At 47.8% G+C, this 22001-nt stretch overlaps 1 protein-coding gene across 1 annotated transcript in view; it reads right to left on the bottom strand.

Annotated features, from left to right (window-relative positions):
* The window catches only part of LOC146757493 (uncharacterized), a gene marked incomplete at its 5' end in the record, with an annotated part of 360734 nt that overhangs the window by 226358 nt on the left and 112375 nt on the right, over positions 1-22001 (bottom strand). The window lies entirely within an intron of this gene.

The following is a 22001-nucleotide window of genomic DNA, read 5'->3' as shown; positions in this document are numbered from 1 at the left end:
TCCATGATTAGAAATTAGGTCCTAGTAATTGATTTAATTGCTCTGCTATTCTTACGGGATCCCCAGTTAAGGAATCAATTTCCTCCTTGAATCTCCTGACTTCTCTGCTAGTAAAAATGGCAGCTTAGCATTCCCTATTTTCCTTTGACCTAAGGAGACTTCCCTAAGAGGATAATGTGAAGTATTTGTAAGATTAGTATTAGGGAAAGGTGAACTCTCCAGGTCCTGTTTACGCTGTTCCAGTTCCCTCAGTAATTGAGAGTGCATCCTCCCTCTAGGGCCCTGCATGGGATCAGCAGCTCAGCCAGTCCCCTTCTCTGGAGGGGTTGCTGCTGCTTGCATTGATCTAGAAATTGTGGGGGTTGAGGGGGGGGAGAGGGAATGTATCTAAGGGATCCCATTTATGATCTTTCTGCTTTTTTTTTCTTTTGAACTTTGACTCCTTGTGAGGAACTGTTACTTCTTGCACCCATTCAATGTCATAAGCCAATTCTTTTTCAGAGAAAGGAGTATTACTGTTTACATATAAATTCAAAGTCTGACAAACCCAATCTTTGTCAGACCCCTATTTTGGTCAAAATAATGATTTTCCCTATAGTGGCTCTCTAGGCTTTTTGTATACAGTATTTAAACATCTTTTTCGTTATCCCCAGTTTTGGGATTATTTTTCCAATTCTGAAGCTTCTCCCCAAGGGGCTTATCTTCAGGCACAATTCTGGGGATGCTTTTCCCTTGTACTTGGCAGCTCCTATTCCCCTTATCTCCAGAATGATGCTGCGAACTACTCAGCTCACACGATTCTTGGATTTAGGGCCCATTCCCTCTGGAGTACCTCGCTCTGATTCTCGGATTATTAGGGGTGTGCTGCTGGCACTTCATCAAGTGCACAGGGTACCATACAGCAACAGCGCGCTCCCAGACTCACCTGAGTCCCAAGACTCACCTGAGACTCAAGAGACCCCCCAAGGCAAGAATTAAATTCCCTTGCCTTTGTCTGTGCACGAAATTACCGGGACTGCAGGAGTCAACACCTGTGCCTTAGCTTTCATAGAGCCCATCCTTTATGTAACAGTTTCCTATCAGCCATCCCAAGAAGTCACCTCACCACCCAGGCAGGACCGCTGAAATCAATTGGGTGCACCTCTCCTGTCCAGGAACCCCAAAGAGGCGATAATAATCCCAGGCCAGCAATTGTAGTATTGATATGATGATTTTATTCAAAGTCTTTGTTAAACAAAGAGGGAAGATTATGGTATGCCCTATAATCTTGAAATACCTCTTGGTCACCCCCATTTACAAGATGATCAATTAAAATCTTATACAATTAATGAATGGGTGCAAGGAACTACAAGAAGGATCTGATTGCACAGCAGTCCCCATTGGAGATAGCAATCCATAGGATACAGGCAGGGGATGGGGTCCTAATAAAAACTTGGAAAGAAGCTACACTAACACCACAAGGGGAAGGTCCCTATGTTGTTTTATTTACTGCAGAAACAGCTATTCGAACCGCAGAGAGAGGATGGACTCATGCCAGCCGTGTTAAAGGACCCATCGGTGACGAGAAGTGGGAGGTAGCTCCTGGGGGTGACGACTTGAAACTCACACTGCGACAAGCCCAATGGGTATTCCAGGTAAAGGCTTCCCCTGAAGAACACTACTGCTGCTGAGAAGAACTAAAAAAACCCCTCGTAGCTGGTTGCAACCCAGTTGACGAGTGAGGCAGAGGAGTGAACTGTGGGGAAAGATGGGCCTTAGGGGTATCCATTGGTACTTGGGGATTCTCACAGTGATCACATTTTGTATAGCAGCACAACGCCACCCACACCAAGCTTCCTTACATCCCTGTGTGACCTGGTACCTATACAGCCCAGTCTAAACCAAAAGGGTTACTATTTTTGCCTAAGCTCAAACCCAGGGAGGGGATACTGTAACCACCCAGGCTCATATTACTGTGCCTATTAGGGATGTGAAACTATTGCCTCAGATTGGGCACCTGGGGCTGGGCAGGATAAATATCTACAAGCAGGGCATGGACCCTATGGGTGCATACCTCCTAACCGAAACCCACAGTTGGGAAGATGGGCTGTGTGGGGATTAAAGACAGAGAGAGAGAGAGAAACATCTGCCAGCAACTATGGATAAATGTAACAAATCCAGATAACCCAGTGTGGCTGTTAGGGAAAATATGGGGTGTAAGTGACTTGCGGAATCAAACTGTATAACACATAGATGGGTTATAAAGCAGGTATGTTTATTCCAGCGCTGGGTGCAAGGGGGATAGCTCCACCAGACTTGCACACGGACTTGTAAAATCGTGACACAGATATAGGTACATCTCATACATAGTCAATGATTTCTCAGAATTCTGATACATATTCAATAGTTGTTTAGCATGCAGACCCCTCTTGTTCTTATCAGGGGGATGCAACTCCTCTTCTGGTATTTACAACATCTATTCTCCTCCTTGCCTGATGTCTTCCGTGAGGTCTCACTCCTTATCTGCATACTTCCTGCTCTCCCTGGCCCCTTGTTTCCTTTAAACAAAGAGGGAAGGAAGGGAGGGGTGCTCTGGGGGGGGAATGGGAGGGGTGGAGGAGGGTTGATGTCAGACTGTGAAATCGATTTTTTTAATCTTAATTCTGCTTCAGAAACAACATCTGATTCCCATGCTCTCTGCTTGGTATTTTGTCTTTTGATGCAAACACGTAAGCCCCATTGGTGCCTGGTTCAGCAGTTCAGCTTCCTTTGCGCCCTTTGCCTGGTTGTAGGGAAGGTGGCAGGCTCTGATTCAATGAGGGTGTTGTATGGACACAGTATTTATCGCCATGTATCCAAAAGTGCAACAGTTTCTGGAAACCCAGGTGGGATCCTATAGGTGATGGTTCTCTCGCCACCAAGTATCCAGTTGCCAGCAGTGGGTGAGTTCACTGGGCCTTTGGGGATAGGAGGTGCCAACTAGCAAGCCTTCAATATCTGCTACTAAAATCAGGCTTGGAAGCACGTTACTCGTGGGAAATACACTTGGTGCAGGAAAGGGGATTTCCTTAGCCATCAAAAAAAGATGAAACTGCAGATCTATCAACAAAAATGTAAGCACGTGACACTTGACTTGGCGGGTCTGTGGGAAGGTCAGCTTCTCCGTGTTTGTATTTCAGCCATCATCCTCCACACTGGAGAGGATTTATCTGCTTGGCTTGCTTAATTGCAGCACGTTTCACACGCGTGGATAACCTGTGCATATTGCGTCACTACCTCTGTGGCCTGAGGTGTTGCACCAGGCTGGAAATAATGCCTTCTTGGGGTTGTTGAAGCTCTGCAAAAGTTTGCCAAGCAAAGTTGTGGATGCTCCATCCCTGGAGGTGTTCAAGGCCAGGCTGGATGGAGCTCTGGGCAGCAAGACTCTGTGGGTGGCATCTCTGCCTGAGGCAGTGGGGCTGGGGTTCTGAGTTCTTCACTGTCCCTTGCAAGCCAAGCCATTCTATGATTCTGCATTTCTATGATGTAAGCACCAGCCCCACAGCCCTGGTGCAGTGCATCACAAGAGCAGCAGCCTGCGGGGAGCCGCCACCCGGAATCACAGAGATGTGAGGTCACAATGCCCCATCCTATGACTGTGCTGAGCTGCGTCATGAGCTCACAAGGCCTGGCCGCAGTCTAGGCTCAGTGCGACACTCACTGTGGCTGCAGCGGTGGTGTTGGAAGCGTGGTGCAAGTGTGGGGGTGGCCATGGACCCTGCCCGCCTTGTCCTCTTCCTCCTATTGGTGGCCATGAGTTTTCAGGAGAGCTGTGCTGCTCCGTGGCGAGCACGGGGAGCAGGTGAGTGGGTAGAGATGGGACCCAAACTGAGCAGCGCTGGGAGCAAGAAGTCAGGCTGTGTCCCCACGGCCCTGTAATACACTTGCCTGGGGCCTGCCTTCCATGGGGGTGTTGCTGGGTAGGGGGTGATGGGCAGCACTGCAGGAGCCGGGCAAGAGCCCGTGGCTGCGCTGCTCCCCAGGGCTGGCTCCAGCCATGCCAGGCTGTAGCTCTGCTAATTGCTGGCTGCAGCACAGCCTTCGTCCTGGGAGATGCCCGGGGAGAGTTCAGAAGAGGCGTGCTGGGCGTGCATGAGCATTTCTGCTTCAGGCTCATGGCACTCCCCAGTTTCCAAGCAAGAGCCCCAGTCCACAGCCCAGGGGAAGAGACAGGTGTGCTTTCCTCCAGTGCCTCAGTGTGACCTTGCTGTCCATCAGAGGCCTCCCAGTAAGAAAGCCCTGGGGGGCTGCATCTTCTTCCACGTAATCTGTGAGAGATGTGGCACGTGGCCCGGAGAGAGCACTGCATACGCTGCCAAGTGCCAGCCTACGGGTCATCCTGTCCACCCTGCAACTTTGGAAATCATGACCTGAGTTATTCTCCCATGCCCCACATCCAGTTACTGAGGGAGAAGGAGATCACACCATATAGTGCATATAAGTGGGAACTTCTCTCATCTGTTCTTGATTCTAGATGATGAGCTTCGTGCTCCCTTTCCAGATGCTCCTTTGGATCCGGACATCATGCCTGTGCCTGGGGGACAACCCAGGGGTAAGTTGTGAGTGTCTGTTTCCTTGGAGGCTGAAACGTTCATGCTCTCATGGTTTACCTGGGTGCAATTTTACTGGAGATCCTCTCCAGGTCTTCCAAGCCTGTTCGTGCCCGGAAGGGTTTGCACAGATGAGCCATGAGTATTTTTTCTCTCAGAGAGCTGCCACGTTTCAGTGGGAAGGTTACCGCTGCCCCTCTGCAGCTGAGGGAGCCCAGACCTTTGTATTTGGGCTGTGGCATTCCCCAACCACCGCCAGACCCTACAGGTCACTCAGGGAAAAGGAGGCCCCCACATGTGCCGGAAGCTCTCCTCACCTGTGTCTGATCACACTTGTGTCTGCAGGCCCTGCCCCCTGTATGCTCTGCTACTCAGTTGATGCTGTAGTGTGTGACTAAAACTTTTCATGGGTCTTTGGTTGCAGAAGTGCCCCCAGTGTGGGCCTTGCCCGGTCATCGGTTTCCTCCTGTGCTGGAGCCCAACTGGAATCCCAGCAGTGAGTACTCTGTCTTCACTGACTTGGCTGACTCGCCACTGATCTTCAGATCTTCATGCACATGATATTTAACTTCATACATTCTGTTAAGGTCCGGAAAGAGAAGAGGATGAATCCAAACAAGAAAAATACTCTCAGGGCTCATCCCGTCTCCTGAAGCGACTGCTGAAGGAAATGGAGAAGGCAGAGCGTGGTGGGTATACTTCAGCCTGTTCACTGTGGGACCTGGGAAGCTGAGGTGTGATATACAGGTGTGGGCAGGCTGTAGCCTGCACAGCAGGAAGGGATGGGTCAGAGCCGTGCTGCAGCCGTGTTCCGTGTATCACCTTGCAGGTGCTGTCAAGCACCAGAGCTGGTCTGCTGCCAGATGGTCTGCATCCAGCCAAGACCCAGAGGCAGCTGCTCCCCCAGCACAACCATTACTTGTCAGAGCTGCTTTGTGCAGTCATTGGCACCCAGATGGCAGCAAGTGGCAAAGTGGCAAGTGCTGTGCTTCTGTTCATCCAAAGCCCTCCGTGCAGCTGAGCAAGTTCAAGGCAGGAGGAGCATCCCGAGCAGGGTTGGCTGCCTTTGCTAATGCTGGAAATGAGGTAGAGATGCTGATTTTGAAGGCTTGGACTGTGTGTTAGATCTTGGATTTCAGCCTGCAGCTACCTGGCTGTGACGGGCTGGTGACAGCACAGTATGTGAGGGCCTTGCACAGGAGCTGATTTCTCAAGAGGTGTGAGGGAGTCAGCATTGTCCAATAGCTGGGAGGGCCCAAATGCCTTTGGGTAACAGAGGGGCTCACAGTGTACTTGGGAGGGGCCCTGGACTTTACCTGAGCTCGGGATTGGAGAAGCTCAGTTTTTGATGAGGGCACGTGACATCCCAATCCTACTGCCCTGCTTTCTTTCTAAAGGAACGGACCAACAAAGTGAGCGGGATGCACTCCAGGAAGATGGATATCCCACACTGCCGGTCCCGGATGCGCTGCAGGAAGGCGGATATCCCACACTGCCCGTCCCGGACAGAGGAATGCAGGCAGCACCAACCGGCATGCCAGGTAATTTCTGTCCTATGATCATACGGTGTCACGAACCAGAGTCACTGCGTGCCTGCAGGCTCTTGCTGCCAGCTCTTGCACACCAGGTCAGCAGCCAGACCTGAGCGTGTGAGCATAGAGCACATGTAAAAGAAGCCAGGGGTGGCTCTCTGAAAATGGCTGGCCTTCGTGGGGTGTGGAGAGTTGTTCCAGCAATGTGCCAGGGAAGGTACTTGCAGACCTCTGTGACCCTGCTCAGCTCCCACCGCTCCCAGATCGCAGAGTTTGCCCTTTTGGAACGAAGCCACCTGAGGGTGATGAGCAGGGTCTTGTGTGGTAGGAGCCTGCAGGAGTGTTTCTCCCCTGGGCTGGCTCTGGCTGTGCCCTGTGCTGGCTGAAGCCTGACCTTCAGCCTGGGGGGCGTCCCACAGGGGGAGATCAGGACACGCATGCCGGGAAAAGCGTGAGGGATTCTGCTCTGTAGCTCTCCCCACGGACCAAGCCCAGACCCCAGAGTACAGCCACAGCTCTCGGCCCAGATGAGGACACGGGTAGTGCCTGTGCAGCCTCTCCGTACCCAACGAGAGGTGGAAGCAATCCTTCTTGTCCTCCGGTGCTTCGGCACCAGAGACGGAGGCACCCACTGACAAAATGACCTCTTGGGTCCATGAAGCACACTGAGAGATTATCTGTAGCGCAGCTGAAGGTAACGTGGGACATTGTCTCATTTCTTCCAGGGATGAACACAGGCAAAAGCACAGCGGCTGCTGCTCACACATCTGTGCGGAAGCGCCACATTCCGGTGACGGTCTCAGCGATGCTGCTGCCTGCGCTGGTGCTGGCCGTTGGTGTTGTGATATGGGTGCTCAAAGACTACCTGTGAGTTGGCCTTTCCCCAGAACACCTTATTGCTGCATTTGGCAATGAAGCATTTGTGGTGCCAGGATCCTGGATGGCCAAATCAGCCGCTGGCAGTACACTGCCAGGACTTAGGTTGCAAAGTCTTTCAAGTTTCCCCTTATTTCCTGTCACTGAGTAGTGCTTTCTGAAACTCATTCTCACAGAGCGCGCAAGAGGGAAAAGAGAGCAGCAGAAGCAGCAGATGGAGCTGGGGAAGGCAACGAGACAGACTCTGACCCAGTCAAACAAGAATCTCCGTAATAGCTCCAGTCCGTTCCATTCTGCCATTGAAGAGGCCCGAAGTCTTCAAGGTCATCTGGAAGACCAGGAGCTTGAACTGAAAGCCATGAAAGAGATCCTTGGGAACAGTCCTGAGTGCTGCCTTCTGTCAGAGGATGGCCCTGAATGTGAGAGCAGAGCTTTTGTCCTTCATCCTGCATACTCCAGGACAGGTATCACCAGCAGTTTGAAGATTCTTAGCTTGACACAGCTACATTCCTGTTGAGGGTCCTAATGAGGACCCAGAAAACGAGCTTCCTCTGACTGCCGGACAAAACGTAATGTCTTTGGAGATATGGGTGAGAATGGCTGGTTTCAGGGAGAGCTGACAGATGGCACAAGAGGACTGGTCCCTTCCAATTTGGTTGCGGAGCTTTCAGTTGATGAACTGGATACACTTGGAGATCCTGTCTGAATTCCTGCACTGCTCCATCTGCAAGACTACCATTGCTCCACTCAATGGAACAACTCGATGTTGAGCAGAATGTGGTTGAGCTCCTTCGGGAACTCTCTGAGGCGACTGACAGCGGAACTGCATAGCTTTATTGTATATTAAAAATAACCAAAACACTGTCCCCTCCCTCTCCCTTCCCCTTGCACCCCTCCACCCTCCCCCCCCCCCCCCCCCCCAAAAAAAAAAAAAGACAAAAAAACCAAAAATAAACCCTAAAAAAACAACAAAAACAACCCACCCCCAATAAAACAAAAAACCAAAACCAATTAAAATCTCAACGCTGTTCTTTTTCTGGGATACACTGAGGTGACGCTTCTTCTAGCTTAGACTTTGCAATGAGTTTGTGTCACGGAGTTCTCTCTAGAGCTCACTCGGTGACAGTGGGAACAAACCCAGGGAGAAAAGGAACAAAGAACCTCCCCTCTCTAACAGCGCGGTGCGGCGCGGCCGAGAGGGGAAGGGAAGGGAGATTGTGAATGGGTCTAGGAGGGAAAAAATGAAAAAAACCCAACAATCTGAGAATGAACAGCAGTTTAACGAACCCAGTGACACTAAACAACAACGATGTTGCAGAACGGCGGGAGAAAAGCAGACGACCACACCTGTCATTGACATGATCAGCGAATCTCGTTTATTCCTTGGCTGCATGTACATTTATAATACGAATAATTAGCTCATACATATTGCAAAAGTGGAGCTCATCATTGGTTCCCAATTACATACTATCCCCGAGTATCTTAACAGCTTGTTGTTATCATCCTGAAAGCTACTTCCTTGCTGAGTTCCCAGAACCATGGCTAGTTTCTAACCATCACAGGGCATCCTGATGTTCTCACTGTCCTTGCAGGTGTTATGGCTGCTTGATTAACTGCACCGTGTTTACGACCCTTCTCAGCTAACTAGCTGTAAAAAACACTCTCTGCAGGACCCCACAGATTACCTTCAGAATTCAACAGTTAGTTCTGTTTCCAATCTGAGTGCATAACAACTTGAGCAAATGAATTGAATGACGTGGCTTGTTAGTCTGGTAAAAACTCTGCTGTACACTGGAACTTGGTCCATTTGTAAGCAGGACTTCGTCCATCTCTGCAGGACAGCAGAAAACCCTTTGTGCTAATCATGATGCCAAGAAGCAGAATGCGGCAAATGGCAGATGATCCAACTGCTTCAGGTGTTCATTTCCTTAAACCTGCGAATAATTTTGGACTGAGAGCTTGTAAGCAGAACGGAGCTCTTAAAGCTGTCAGAGATTATTTCTGCACTGTTCAATTCTATCTGCCTAACATACACAGGATCTCAGAACTGCGTTGCTTGAACTGGTGGAACTTGTTGAAGTGAACTGGGATGAGCAAGTTTTAGAACTTAGTCAGAGTGCTGTAAAAAATGGATAATCTCATGAGTATTAAGGTACAGGCTTGCTATTTCTGCACTGAATTTGTTTTTATTTTACATGGCTGTGATCTGAAAGTTGCTTGAAACGCAGGCACCTAGGCACTGTTGTGTAACTGAATTTCACACATGATAGGTCCTGAAATATCCTGGAATCTAAAACTCTGACTTGTTTTAAGTCTGCTGCCTGAGTATAATCAGGGTCATAGTGTCTGTGTGCAGTGTTTCTTTCCCTGTAATGCTCCACATCATTTCATTTTGGGAATATTGAAGGAAATGGACTATGTGCCATAACTGTTGTTAGAACAAAGTATGTCTGGTGTGATCTTATGCATAGGTTCTGTAACTGCTCTTCACAGCTCAGGTGTTTGACCTTCCTTTTGGTGAAGTGATGAAATACTGCTGGTTTCTATTTGTGCTTCTAGGCACCTTGAAGCTCTTAGGAATAGAACAATTGTCTCCAGTTCTTTTCAGTGATGTCAGTAACAGCTCGAGTGCTGCTGCCCACTAGGTAGACCCAAAGAAGCAGATTACAGTGAAACAATACACAAGCTGGACCTGCACGAGGATCACTTTCAAGACAGTGGCTCTGTTGCTTGAAGCCTATTTGCTTCTTCCTGACGCCACTCTATTACCAAATATCAACAACCTTTCATGATTCAACTTGCAAACATTTGACACTAACCCTTGTGTTTCTATGCCTTCCTAGGTGATTCGAGCCCTTGTCAACCCCAAAGATCCAAACCAAGTAGTGATGTGCAGTGTGTTTCCATCAATGGAGAGTTCTTATTAAGCACGAATCGCTGCAATTCGGATGACAGCCTTCCACATGGTATCAGTGATGGACACAAGGGGCTCATCCACGTTCATGCTCTCATATCTCCTGGCTCTGCTGAAGATGCTGACCTGAGCCTGCCAGACACAGCAGTCACCTGCCTGGATTGTGACCCAGCGCCTTTGCAGTGCTGCCCATCCCAGGCACAGCCTGAGTGCCCCAGCAGCAGCACCACCATGCAGGAGCAGGTCAGCATCAGTGAGGTGAAGCTGAGCATCATAGATGGGGACTTAGAGTCAGGCTGCCAGTCCCAGGCACCAGGCAGCAGCACAAGCTCTGAGCCACTCTCATCTTGACAAGAGGAGTCCTATCTTCACCCTTGACCTCTCAAGCCCTCCTGTCTTTTATTGAATAAAGTCACTCTCATGCTCAGTCATCGCCTTGACTGCATTCCGAGTCTTCATTCACAGGGATTGCGATGAATGCAACAAACAGCAAGGCAGCTCAGCTTGCAATGCTATGGCTGTGGGGTTCGTGCAGGCAGAGCTCTGGGTTCCCATTTTGCCTGGCTTTGGGATGTCTGCAGCAAGATCTCTACCATTTTGTATGGGAGCAAATAATCTCTAGCATCCAGGTTGCTGCTCATGATAATACCAGTCCTTCTGGCTGTTGCTTTGTGATACCTTTCAAAGCCTTTTGATACTCTTTGATGCCTTGGCTGCTCCCTAACACCTCTGTCCTCCTGCCATGTTGACTCACGTCTCCCACTTTTAAGCTGGCTTTGCAGATCGTCTCCAGCCCTGTCATCATCATGCTGCAGCAGGAGGTGCTCACCTGGCCCAATGTCTGGCAGTCCTGCTTGTTCTGCAGATGAGCAGCTGCCTCCTCATCTCTTCAGCTACAGTAGTTTTTCTCAGGGAAGTTAGATGCAGTCATGCTCCTCTGGATTTGGTGTGTTAAATCCATGCTGCATGGCAGCAGTCAGTGCAATACAAAGGTGTTCTGTGTGCCACAGCATTTCTCCAGGGGCTGCCAAAGGTAGAAGCACAACACAGCACCATCCTTCTGACAGTAATGTCTGTGAGTGTTAGACATGTGAGCACTGCATCATCCCCAGCGTGTCAGTGCTTTTCCACACCAACCTGACTCTCACACTCTGCACTGAATGTAACTCTGCTCTTGTGGAGACAAATGCTTTCTGTCACATCCTCCATCCCTGCAACCATTTGCCGGTAGGCAGCTCTTGCAGAAGAATCAAGCAGCAGAACCTTTTGCTCACCCTACAGCATGCAAATGCTATGAAAGCAGAAATAACCTGGCATGCTCTGGGTCTGCAAGGCTGCACAGATGGGAGAGGTAGATTGTGTTTTTGCAGTGGAATTTTCCAGTATTTTCAGTACATAGGGTAGGCCCTAACTGAATGTATAACCCTCTTGTAAAACAGCTGTATAAGTAGTTTTTCCACCAAGAAAGTTGCTGAACAGAGTTAAGTTCAGACTGGGGGCATTCTGACATGGGGAGAATTGAGACAAGCACAAGATAAATACGCAGGGTGGGTAGAGCCCAGCACAGGACAGAATGAATGTACTGACTTTTGGAAACATTGCCCTTCTCTCTCCGCAGAAAAGTACAAGGCAGACCTAAAAACAAGAGTTTGGTAATTGACCTTATATGGAAATGAATCCTAGCAACAGTCTCGAGGAGTCTGTGAGCCTGTGATGCTCAACCAATGAGAGCCATGAGAGCATCACCTGCATTGGGTTTAGGGCACAGAACAGAATTGATTTCACTGACTGGTGTGCAATTTCTCCCTTGCCAACAGGGGATGTGCGTGCAGTATTGCAATAATGAATAAGCACTGCTGCTATCGCTGCCATCTTTGCCTAACTAGAAATCTTTGACTTTGAGAGTTTCTCACACAAGGGGAGAGGGTAAGAAAGTAAAGAGGCACAGAAAACTAAGGAAAACTGCTCTTCATATCTATAAAAATTGATACAATTGATGCTGTCGTGCATTTATTTATTTATTTTTAATTTTTTGCTAATGTCAGTTAGATTGTTTTAAAATATCCACACACCAAAATCTGACTACCAAGCAAATTTAATGAAAATGAAATGAAGGTGAGTTAGCGGAAAGCACAAGGCCATATTATATTAGGCTCTAGCAAATTTACAGGCAGTCACTGCCCGAAGAGGTAGATCTGAGTTGCACATTATATGATTCCCACAAAGATTAATGAAATCTGAAGCTTTCAATATATTTTTTTTATTCTTTTTTCATTTCATTTTTTAAACACCTGACCCAGACCCCAACCCTCACAGGAGCTGTAAAGATAACAGCATTAACCCGCAATGTAACTCTAATCCTAACCCTTACCCTGATTCTAAAATCGTCCCTAACTCCAAATGTAACAACAAAAATGATGCTAGAAGTTTGTAGCAAAAGGAACCTTAACCCTGATCATAATCCAAAAAACAATCATTAAGGTAACAATAATCTTTACCTTAAAAGTAATATTAATCAGAGCCCAGATGATGCCTGCATCCAATCAGAAGCATGCTTTGTATTATTTAAGAGTTGTATTTTTTCCAATGAACTCTCTCTATTATCACGTTTATAAAGTAACAGAGTCTGTTCTTTTTCTCCTGACACTGTGCCTTACTCCTGACATCCCCTGGAAATGACCCAGATAGGGCACCATCAAAGTAATGCTAATAGTAATGTCAATCCTAAGGGTATCTCTAGCCTCAGTGTTAATGGGACGCTAACAACAATCCCAACAGCCTTAAACATTCTGGTGGTGTGAAAGAGGTGCTGCCTTGCACATGCTGGGCAGTCCCATTGCCTGTTAAATGCAGGCGGCAGCGTAGAAACATGATGCCCGTGGTCAGAATGCCCTGTGGCAGATCCTGGCACCGGAGAACTGACCGGAGAACCATGAGAGAACTGACAACAAATCACTCGACATCAGAACCGACCCAGTGGTTATTTACAAGCCTTGGGTGACCCAGACAGGATCTCAGAGTGGTGAATGTAGGTACAGAAGTTGTTACTACTCTGTTTTCTTCTAAAAGGTGCTCAGCTGCTTTGCATTTCAGACCATCCCTGGCTTCACTGTGTGCATCTGTCCAATTGATACCAGGTGTTTTTTCATCTCGGAAGTTGAAGGGGGGCGGGGGGGAGGGGAAATGGACATCAATTCAATTACTCATTTATTTATTGACAGACATTCACATTTGCTACGTTTGGAGAAGGTTTTATTTGTTTGCTGTGGTTTGATTTTTTCTTTTTTTCTTTTATTTTTTTCCCCCTTCCCTCCTCTTCCATCTTTGTGTTCTTCCCGTATAATCAAAAGAGAACGGATCCCCAGGGTCTGTCCCGCAGAAGTTCTTTCCGTGGTCTCTGCTGCCACCTGCTGGCCAATACACGGAACTGCCACTGTTGGGCGTTTGGTGCCGCAGGAAGCACAACGCAGATCTGAGTTCTGACCGGTCTACGCAGCAAATCCGCCAATCTTTATTGTGATAAGCCGTCCACATGGCATTGCGCATGCACTCGAACACGCAACAGGCATAGATTTCTCCTAACTCCTTGAGGAGCAGGGAAGCAGAACAACTGAGCGCACCACTGCTTGTGATTGGGCCACCCCCATCATAGAGATGTGTGTTAGATCTTTTACCCACCCCTGGACTGGCCTTGTTGTTTAACGATAACCTCTGAAATCTGAGTTACTGGTTCTACCACCTGTAGTGTAGAATAGGTAGCCAATAAATGCTTTTCAACTGTGATGTATCTTTATTCTGCTCCATGCCAAACCTGTGGCCAAAACCTCATAGGGGTTCACAAAGAACTCTGGCTCTGCCAGAGCCCCCATCCAGACCCTTCTTGAGTTACATTCACATCTAGTTTGGCTTAAAAGGTTGGACTATAAATACTCAGTGCTTGGGCCTGTTTAACAGATATTTTTTCCTGATTATGCTGTCCATCGATCTTTTTAAACTGAACTCCTGCTCTAATCTGGTCTTTAAACATTTGTTGTCTCAAGACCCTAATGGGTCCAGACTGGATTACCTTAGGGGCTGGACGCCTATGTCATGGCAGCAGATGGTTCTCTGACCTTTTCACCACCATTCAGAGCCTGCATCTGGCCATAGGCACTCTTGTCTCCCCATCAATTGGGCAGCCTGTTGTATTACAGCACCTGAGGGCCACTGGGGGGTTCAGTATTGATAACATAGACCCATCCTGATGTAAAGGTGATGGCTGTAGGATGAGATCCCTCATTCCTGATGAAAAATTTATTGACTGGGCTCTCAAAATCATCTTCATAGATTGCCTCTTTCATGCCTAATTCTCTAATATAATTTTGTTAGTCCTCCATAGAGGACCACAGGCTGATATTTAATGCTATGTCATTCTTATTTGGCCATGTTATATGACACACAGCCATAAATCATTCACTGATCAAATGGCTATCCTCATTATGTTGGACAGAGCATACAGTCTTTGCCTGAGTGCAGGGTGAGTAGTAATGGATGTCAGTTTTGAAATTTCCAGTCCGTTCACCACAGCGCTTTCTGCCTCCATGTCCCATAACCAGAGCAGCTATGCTGGCATACTCTCTTGGTTTCTGTCTAAACCACTGTACTATATCCATCAGTTCAGCTGCTGTATTATGGGCAGCAGGGTTTGGGGGATTGGATACTGGTCAGGGCACTCCCACCAGCCTATCCTGCATTTTTTTTATTTTTTTTTTTCATTTTTGGGTTACAATCAGTCAGATCTCAAATAGATCTAGTCCAAATGGAACCTCAAAATCTGACCTTTTAGTGCCTTCATTTACAGAGTCCATTTTATACAGATTCCCTTGTACAGGGTCCCCATGGTCTTCCAGAGAGATGTTCCTGATCTTCCATAGGAGAATGATTGAATTAGGTTTTTTCCCCATCAAAACTGCCACCTGTCTTTCCAGTTTTTCAACACTATCATTCAATAGCTGATTTGCATGAGCCTGAGCCTCTTCAGTTATGTTCAGACAGTTCAAGGCCATCAGCAGTGGCCATGCCACCATGAACGCAGCTAACTCTCATTCTCAAGTTGTAAGTATGTCTTTGCTAAGACCATGGAAATACTCAGTCAGGTGGGCCAGGGACTCATGGACCCTCCCTCCGTCCCACACAGGGCCCCATGTTTCAGTGACAGAAGCAATGCTGCATTTTGAGGATCCTAGGAATCCCAGGACATGCCCTGACAAAAGGTCATTCAAAGGGGTAGTCTTTCCCCATCCAAACCACCCCATGATATTCACAGAATCACAGAATTGTAGGGGTTGGAAGGGACCTCCAGAGACCACTGAGTCCAGCCCCCTGCCAAAGCAGGTTCCCTACACCACGTCGCACAGCTCGGCTTCCAGGCAGGTCTTGAATATCTCCAGAGAAGGAGATTCCACAACCACCCTGGGCAGCCTGTTCCAGTGCTCTGTCACTCTCACCGTAAAGAAGTTATTGCACACATTAGTGCAGAACTTCCTATGGTCCAGTTTCTGTCTGTTTCCCCTTGTCCCGTCCCCACACACTGCTGAAAAGAGTCTGGCCTCAACACTTTGCCCCCCACACCTCAAATATTTATAGACCTGGATCCTGTCCCCTCTCAGCCTTCTTTTCTCAAGGCTAAACAGACCCAGTTCCCTCAGTCTCTCCTCATTGGGGAGATGCTCCAGGCCCTTCACCATCTTAGTGGCCCTCTGCTGGACTCTTTCTAAGAGATCCCTGCCTTTTTTTTACTGGGGAGCCCAGAACTGGACACAATATTCCAGATGAGGCCTCACCAGGGCAGAGTAGAGGGAAAGGATCACCTCCTTCGACCTGCTGGACACGCTCTTTTTAATACACCCCAGGATGCCATTGGCTTTTTTGGCTACAAGGGCACACTGCTGGCTCATGGTCAATCTGTCGTCCACCAGGACGCCCAGGTCCCTCTCAGCAGAGCTCCTCTCCAGCAGCTCTTCCCCCAGCCTGTACTGCTTCATGCAATTATTTCTCCCTAGGTGCAAGACTCTACACTTGCTTTTGTTAAACCTCATCCGGTTTCTTACTGCCCAGCTCTCCAGCCTGTCCAGGTCTCGCTGAATGGCAGCACAGCCTTCAGGTGTGTCAGCCAATCCTCCCAACTTCGTGTCATCAGCAAACTTGCTGGGGGTGGTCATTGATGAAGATGTTGAACAAGACCGGACCCAGCACAGACCCCTGGGGGACGCCGCTAGTTACAGCCCTGCAGCCAGACACTGCACCGCCAACGACAACCCTCTGCACTCTGCCAGTCAGCCAATTCTCGACCCACTTCACTGTCCACTCACCTATCCCATACTTCCTCAACTTTGGTATAAGTATGTCATGGGAGACTGCATCAGTTATAGAGTTTATAGAGTTCAATTCCTGTAGTCAATTTGGCAGCCCAGGTGGGACCAGCTCTGTTCGCTGCAGGACCAGCTGAGAGGGAGACACTTTTGGCGCACCCTGAGATTTCTCTGAAGGACTCCCTTCCTCACCTGATCACTGCAGGGACAGACAAGGACCACCCATAGGTGGACCAGGTATGTGTATGGTAAGTGGAGCCCATATGTCTTGAGGAGACATCCTACACAGTTTACAGCCATACGTGCTGCTCCCAGGGAGGTGAGCTCATGGCTTTGGTTGCCAGCTGGGGTAGGAAGACTCCTTGGGTGAGTTCCTATGAAAGGGAACTGTATGTCATATGAATGGAAACAAGAACAAGTACTCTCTCCCAGGTGGTTGACAATAGGAGGGACCTAGGTTGGTCTCTCCGACGGGTATGGGATATAGTGGATAGCCTGTCAAATGGTAGCCTGGGTTCTCCAAGATGTAATCATGGGGCTTATAGGTTGTATGTTCAATATTATCATCTGCTTTAAGTGTTTGGTACCGTGTGTCAAGCCGACTCTGGGAAAAACATTAACGTTTGCAACTGGTCGACCAGAGTATGAGTGTTATTAAGATTCCAGCTAGAAAACGTTGTCAGCATTGTGTAGTATGAATAAACCATGGTTTTTGATCTAAATGTCAGAGTGAGTGTGGTGTGAGTGAGACACAGAACAGCTGCAGGGTGAGTGCCGAGTCCCGATCCATGTTTCCTTCCTCCTGTGAGGGAAATGGCCAGACACGGACAAAGTGAAAGACTGTGTTGTGTGTCCACTCATAAGTACTTTCTGCTTGTATGTAAGAAGACAGGAGTTTGTACTCTGTAGATTAGTAAGATTGTCCTGAGGAGAGGTGTACATTCCACCCGACCAATGAGTGTCAACCCATTTATGTAATACTATGTACTGCTTGAGAGGAAGTGTGTGAGGGAGGTGGTTCAATCAGTGCTGGTTCTGTGGCACAGTGTTTATAACTGAAGAATACAGACTGTATTAAGGGAGTTTATGTGAACTGAAGAACTGTACGTTTTGACAAACTGTTTTGATGGTATAAGAAAGTGTAATTGTTAATTACATATGAAAGTGTACTTGAGGGAATGTGGAAGTGTATCTGAGCATAGAAACAGAGGAAGCATTTACAGAGGAAAAAGGATTAAAGTGAGTTTACCTGCATTGACATGAGAGCAACACCCTGCCAGACCGCTGCCCTGTGAGCTGAGCAGAGCAGAGCAGAGACACAGTCCCCATGTATCAGGTAGTGTTATTCTGCTTACCAAATGAATGAGTTCACTACAGAAGAGGCAAATCTTCCCCTCTGCTCCATCTGTGGCATACTCTGGAGTTCAAGGCATTGCAAAGCTATGGCACATCTACTTTCTTTCAATGATGAAAACTTAGTGTGCTCTGGGCTCTCATTTCAATTGCATCTAAAGAAGTCTAGGGTCATGCCAGCTGACAGAAAGCTGGCAAATGTTGTCTCGTTGTAAGGAAGAGCAAGAAAGATGACATGGGCAATTATGGACCTGTCAGTCCAGAGCCTGGTAAAATTATGGAGAAAATGATGGTGGGAGTTATGGAAAAACAGCTGAAGGACAATTCTGTCATTGGTCACAGCCAACACAAGTTTGTGAGGCAAAGGTCCTGTTTAATTTAAGCTCATTTTGTGTCACAGTTATCCGTTTAGTTGACCAAGGGAAGCCAGTTGATGTAATCCTTGAGGATTTCAGTGGAGATTTTGATACTGTTTCTCACAACAACCTTCTGGACAGAATGTTCTGCATATGGCTAGACAGAAACACTATGTGGTGGGTGAGCAGTTGGCCAGTAGGTCAGTCCCAAAGGATTATAGTCAGTGGGTTCCATTGGGCTGGTAGATGGTCACTGTCGGGGTCCCCAGGGTTCCATTTGGGGGCCACTTTCCTTTCATGTTTATGCAGATGACTTGAATGCAGGACTAGAAGACGTTCTGAGCAAGTTTGCTGATGAGACCAGATGAGGAGGTGCTGTTGCCTCCACTGAGGGTGGAGAGGACTTGCAGAGAGATGTGGACAAGTCAGAGAAGTGGGTACCAGTTGGTACTAAGCACCAAGTGCATAAAGTATAACAAGAACAAGTGCCTGATTGTGCACCTGGGTAGGGGCAATGCTGGACATACACACTGACTGGATATGGGACACTGGAGAGGATTCTGACTGGAAAGGGTTGGGGTGCTGGTCAGCATCACACTGAATGTGAGTCAGCAGTGTGCCAAGGCAGCCAGGAAAGCCAACGGTCCCCTGGAGTGCATGAAGCAACTTATTGCCAGCTGGGTGAGGGAAAGGATCATCCCTCTGCTCTGCATTGCTACTGCCTCACTATGTTCTGGGCACCACAGAATATAAAGGACTTCAAACTCTGGGAGAATGTGCAAAGGAGGGCACTGGAACTGAGAGATCTGAAGTTCAGAGTTTCACAGGGATTGGCTGCTTGTTCAGTCTGGGCCCTTCTCACATCCCTGCTCACATCCTGCAATGAAACATAGGTCTCATATGGGACATGAACCTCACAGCGTCCTTGCACCACATGTAGAGCCTGGGATCTTCTGTCCCCACGTCTTTCATTTAACATCATACAAAATTCCAACCCATTGCCCCAGGAAATGCCTGGAGCCAACATGAGATACAGGATCTCTCTACCACTGGTCTTGCAATCAGGGCTTGACCTGTCTGCTTTGTAAGGCAAAGGAGAGGTTTCTTAGCATGCCAGTGCCTTTGCCTGCCTTTAGTCATGGCTTCCAGTTATCTTCTCTAACATGTCCCTTGGGAAGCTTACTTGTTAATGTTCCTCACTGGGCCCATTAGTACTCCAAGAAACTTCACTGTTACTTCTGACTTTGTCTTGTTGAGCACTTTGTGCATACTTCTCTCTGCACTGGAGGCTGATGAACTCAGCATCAAATGTGCCCTGGGACCATTATAACCTAAAGAATCTCCTGTGCCTTATGCCATCTTGTTATCTTCTTCAGGTTATCAGAACTTCTTCAGCAAAAAGGAGGGATATCTGGAGAGAGCTTAAAGAATCCAGTATAAATTTATTGTCTATTTATTTATAGTTGGGTTTAAAGAAGACATTAAAGCAGCACTGTGCAACTGATACCAATCCAGGATGTCCCAATGAGTTCTGTACTGTTACTGTGTTGACAAAGGTCCTTCTCAACCTCCCCACCCAATTTCTGCTCACAATGGACCTAAGGGACTTGCATCACTTTTCCTCACATCACTCTTCTCCTCTGCATTCATCCGCTCAGTGTTAAAACTGCTTTGCACCAACTCCCACTGGCTTTCCTCAGAGAACCAGCTACACATGGAAAAGGAAAGATTTCTGTTTTTCATCTGGCCAGCAAATGGAAAGAAAGGTGATGCAATTGAATGAACAGTAAAACACAGTGATCAACTGCATGCCATATTCAAGCTGCATCTATTGAAGTTTGTCTTTCATATGGAATACTTTTAAAAGAAATGATTTATACTGAGGTAGGATAGGATAGATTGAATCACAGTGAAGTAGTTGACAACAGAGGCCATCAGACTCTGGTAGATAGAGCAAATTCCAGTAATCTCCCTGGGATAGATCAGCCAGGTAGTTGAGAGGTATCAACTTAAAACTGATCAGGACTTCTGAGTATTTCACACATTGAGACGGGTTAACACAATCTCACTGATTCTCAGAATTTGGGGAGATGGAACAAATTCCAATAATCCCCCTGAAAGTCAGAAATCAGGCAGATAATTGGAAGGTATCTGACTGAACAAAGAGCAAGGGATGGAGAAATCTGGAGGGCAGTGGGAGTAGTGTGTGCCCAAATGGCCTGCTGAAAACATGCCCTTAACCATGGCCATTTATTTAGGAGAGCTGAAAACACCTGGAGGATGAGACACATCAAATAGGCAGCAGGGAAGAGTAGTGCTGGGCACCGGGCTATAGTCACAGGGCATTGGCACTGGCACCGCTGTCTGTGTCTCTGAACCTGAAGGCATTTGTGTCCAGTGAACACAGTTCTGGAAAACATCGTGGTTTCAGCAAAAGAAAAAAAAGAAAGAAAGAAAAAAAAAGACATCAAATCACCTCAAAGATTCATATTTACAACTTAAAATGGAACAAGACTCATGAGAATTTTTCATGTTGAGAAGGGTTAACACATTTTCATTGATTTCCATCTTTGTTTTCAATTATTTGTTTCAGTTTTATTGACATTTATGATCAACTATTAAGCTTACAGCCTCAAAATAAATAAATAAATAAAGAGAGATACATTTGCATCTTGCACATGGCCTGTTGTCCCTTTGACCTTCACAGTTCCCACAAGTCCTTCCATGCCGGAGAGTATGAGATCCAGCAGAGCACCTCTCCTCTTTGGTTCCTCCATGGCTTGGTCAAGAAGCTGCCATCTGTGCTCTCCAGGGATCTGCTGGATGCCACATGCCCTGCTGTGCTGTCCCTGCCGCAGATAATGGAGTGACAAAGGCCACCAAATGGGACAAGGGACAGACAACATCAGATTCCCATCTGTCTGCAGAGGGCACCTTCCATTTACTCCCCCTGATCAGGAAGACAGGAAAAGACACTGATGGTCTCCTCTGTTTGCCATTTCCATTAGCTCTGACCTGTCTGCTCTTCCATCCCCAGGCAGAGCTCAGTGCACTCTCACAGAGGGCATTCACCCTTCTTTATCTCCTCGCCCATCCATCCTAAAGACTCGGTATCCCCCTTGTGCTACAGTGCAGTTGTGGAAGCCATTAAACTGTGTCCCCATGGTCCAAACAGGAGCTCAGGCCTGCAGCTCTATTAAGATTTCTAGCTTCTTGTGTGTTGGTGTTTGCATTAGTGCAAAAGCACAGAAGTAAACATCCTAATTGAAAAGCATCACTGGACATAGCCTGACTGGATAGCTAATCTATGTTATCAGTGTGCAGAAGGTGGCACACAAAAATTAGACTGATCGTGGGCCTTGGAGTTGACACAGCAACATGGTCACACCATGGGCATGGCTTTCCTGAAGGCCCTGTGCTGCTCTTGCAGCTGCATGTGAATTCACCAGACAACCGGTGCTATCCCCTCTGTGGCCCTCGGCTGATGCCCAGGAAGGAGGTGTCTATCTCAGGGATTTCCCACACGGTTTACAAGCACTGGCACACATCAGGAGCAGCCCAGGCACCTTGGGCATCACCCAGTGTCTGTGTGTGAGCAGCTGCCTCCCAGCTGAAGGACCAAGGACTCAGAGCAGGAGCTCACATGCAGGCAACTCCTTGTGCACTTCTGAACTGAACCAGAGGAATCCCAATGATACTGTGTGTCCATGGGGAGCTGAATCCCATTTCAGCTCCAGGATTTCTGTCAATGGATGAGACTCCTGCACTGCCTCAGCTGGATCACTGTCCTGCACAGGGAAAGTCCAAACCTCGCCTTCCTTGTCTGGGTGCCCTTTGTGCTTCATCAAACAAACTCTGGTAGCACTCCCCATATGTCTCCAATCAGTCACTGACCACTGGACATGTGGTGGTTAATTGAGCGAATTTCAAAGCACAGTCATGATGCTGTTGTCTTTCAGGAGCTGTTGGCCATGAGGACACAGGGACATGTCAGGGGAGACAAGTTGGAAAGATAAAAATGACATAATCTGCTGCTTGCCTGTCAAGGCTCC

The sequence above is a fragment of the Coturnix japonica genome, chromosome 20 (assembly GCF_054131305.1).
Source record: "Coturnix japonica strain WE chromosome 20, WE-NBRP24, whole genome shotgun sequence".
Taxonomy (NCBI): domain Eukaryota; kingdom Metazoa; phylum Chordata; class Aves; order Galliformes; family Phasianidae; genus Coturnix; species Coturnix japonica.
This window is presented reverse-complemented; position numbering and strand designations above follow the sequence as displayed.